This window comes from Sciurus vulgaris, assembly GCF_902686455.1.
Source record: "Sciurus vulgaris genome assembly, chromosome: 4".
NCBI lineage: Eukaryota > Metazoa > Chordata > Mammalia > Rodentia > Sciuridae > Sciurus > Sciurus vulgaris.
In genome coordinates, this window is record NC_136464.1 from 76873660 (window position 1) to 76876881 (window position 3222).

At 37.2% G+C, this 3222-nt stretch overlaps 1 pseudogene across 1 annotated transcript; it reads right to left on the reverse strand.

Annotated features, from left to right (window-relative positions):
- Positions 1-232: 232 nt before the first annotated feature.
- LOC306660232 (hepatoma-derived growth factor-related protein 3-like) lies at positions 233-2621 on the reverse strand (annotated as a pseudogene). The gene is made up of 2 exons: positions 2607-2621; positions 233-1061 (listed from the first exon to the last, which is right to left on the reverse strand). The product of its transcript is annotated as a hepatoma-derived growth factor-related protein 3-like (transcript).
- Between the last annotated feature and the right edge of the window lie 601 nt (positions 2622-3222).

Genomic DNA, 3222 nt, shown 5'->3' on the forward strand with positions numbered 1-3222 from the left:
GGCCTCAGAAGTACAATTTTAATTTCATCTTCGATATACCAACATTATGTATCTAGGAATTCCTTCCTGGGTTCTGTCGAAAAGAGGAAATCTTATCCTTAAGCATTATGGATGGAGTGGTTATCTAAAATAATGCTAATTAATATGTAACCAAGTGTTTGGTGGTGGGGGGGTAAAGGCAGGAAAATGATGAACATAACTGCCTTGGTAAAAGAATCCTAGACATGTGCAAAAATCTTGATAATTCTTAATGGTTAATGGCAACTTCATGAAACCAAGTAACATGAAATTAAATCAATAGCCTTTTTTAAAAGGTTGAAATGTCTCTTTTCTCCACAAAACAGAGAGTAATGTGAATAATGTACATACAAACTGGGTTTCTGTCAATGACAAGGACTATGTGTTGGTTCATATCAAATCCAAGAATATTAGACAACCAAACATTTAACCATCTTGTGGTTTCCCTTAGTATGCAGCATTCGTTACAGTACTTAGGTCCCTTCACTGGTTTTCTGCAAGTCTGAGGTTGTGTTTCTTGTGCCACTGCCAGCACCTCCACCCTCAGAGCTGCTTTTGTTTTCTTCTTCTTTTCGGTCTTTATCATCTTCATCTCCTGGAGATTTACGGGATTGTTTAGAGGATTTCTTTAATGTATATGACTTTTTCCGTTTTGAACCTCCTTTTTCATTTTTTCTTTTGCCTTTTCCATCTTCCTCGACTCTCTCACCTTCGTCTTCACTGCTTGCATCTGCAGTGTTTCCACCTTCTCCCTCAGTTTCTGAAGAGCTCTTTTACTGAATTGCCTGGTATCCAGTAAATTTGACTCCTGGGTTATTTTCTATTTCCCACACTCCTTCATTAAATCCTTTCCGTTTGCTTGACTTCAAAAACTTCTTTGTATTCCTTATACGGAAAAAGGTCTTTGGGAACTAGAAATGCAGCTTCATGAGCGCCAAAAAAGATAGGGTACTTGTTTGCTGGAGGCTTCTCAGCTCCCTCTGGAAGTTCATCAATCCGCGCCGCCAGTGTGGGTAGCCCTTCATCTTGGCAAAGACGGTCGTCTGCTAAACTCGCGGGGCAGCGGAGGCGCCATTCCGGAGGCTCCCCTCCCGGGTCGTCCTTGTCCCGCGAAGATGCCAGGAGGCGGGCCAAGGACTGCGCCCCGCTCCCTCGGGCCTTCAGCCGGGCAAGCGGCCTCGCGGACTAGGCCAATGGAGACTATTGACGCAGTAAGAGACACTAAGATGTAGTCTGTTTATTAGTCTTGCTGATATTCTAGGTTATATGCCTTTTTGAACGTGAACAAAATCAAGCAAGTGCTGCCTATACTTCTTGGTATTTCTTTTACTTTTTAATAATTTTATAATCAAAAGAATAAGTGAATAAATAAGCACCAGTCCACATACACATGTGCATATCAGTGTACTTACATAGATACATATGGACACCTGGAGCTGGAAGACAAAGGAAAAACTGAAGTCCAGTTATTTTTTTTTTCTTTACCATTCATGGAAAATTAGAAATTAATATCGAATTTACAATGTGTTCCTACTTGTATTACTTGGGAAAAAGCTGATTTATGAAGAGATAGCATGCCTCATCTCATAGAGCTCTGGTGCTCTACCATCAAGTTATTAAACTAAATATAAAAGAGTAACTGTGGATTTTGACAGAAATAACTCCACACTTCCCCTACAGCATCTTAGATGTATAGGCTACATGAAGCTATGAAATGATTAATTCTTCTGTAATAAAACACTATTCACTCTTGTTTCCTATAATGCTGACAACTTGCTCTGCATGACACCTGGAGAAATTACATTCCCTGAACTTAAAACTAAATTTATACTTTACTTGAATCTGTAATTTTTCTCATGTACTACACATCTTAATCCAGAATCCTGAGAACATCCTTTGCTCATTTTTCTAGCTCACTTCTCTAACTGAATCCAAACTCACTTGTTGAGTCCTGTTTCTTCACCTTCTCACTACCTCAACATAGTGTGTTATTAATTCTTCACTTGCATTTGTACAAAAGTCCTAGAACTAGCATGCCAATTCTCTCCATCAACTGATTGTTTTCATAGTTCCTAGGGATATTTTAATAAGTTGTGAATTTGATTTACCTCCCTCCTGTTTAGATTCTTCACTGATCCTCTCCTCTCAGATAAATTTCCTAAGCATTTGCCTAAACTACAAAGGTATCATTGATAAAATCTTACAATCAGTCTTAAGTTTACCATTTATCACCATCAAAACACAAATCTGTTTGTATAAAAACTGAGCAATTGAAGTTGAAGGGATCAAAGGCATCTATAACAAGTTTGAGGTAGGAGAAGAATTATTGGATATCCAATGATGATATCTAATAAAGCTAGTCATTAGTCAAAGTGGAGACAGAGTGGCCCTGGGCCAAATTATGGTAAGAATCATGGATCTGTAACTGTTGTTCAGAAGCTCCTGTTGTTCCATCTTGGCTTTATAAGCCGGCTGGGACATGTTCTACAGTAGCATCACAGGCTCAGTTTGCCAGGGACAAGTACAATGCCCTATGGGATCAGAATTATTCTGAACAGCAATAGAACACCCATAGCTATGTGACTTACTATGTCTGGTGACATCTTCTTAAAATGGTAGTTCTATTTCAATTTCGCTTATCTGATTTTTCAACCTACTAAGAGAAAAAAAAAATTATTTAAACCCAGAAAAGAAAAAAAAAAAAAAAAAAGACAGAATAAGTCAGGAAGACTGAAAAGTTACAGAAAGTTAAAAGTTAAAAGATTGAATGCTACACATACTAAAAATTATTTAATTTACTGAAAGTTATTTGAAAACAGAGTCCTCACAACTTTAAGTTCTGACACTTCTTCTTATGTCTAATCTGTCCTCTTCTGTAGCAGTTTGGTAGATTTTTAGTAGAATTAAAATATCCTAATACATCTAAATAACTTTCCCTGGCTAATTCTCAACCAGAAAGTCAGAAAAACAAGATTGAAACCCATAAACACCTTACTAAAAATTCATTTCTTTGCTTTTCTGAACACTTCTAACTTTCTCTGATAACATTCAGAGTATTAGAGAATCAACTACTCCTGCTCTCCAGCTATGAAAAATTTAAGATAATGCATGTTATACCCCTGTGCAAAGTCATAGAGCAATGTGTAATAGTTGTGAAATTACTAGAAGCAGCAATGGAAAGATTCCATATTTTCTTTTTATCAA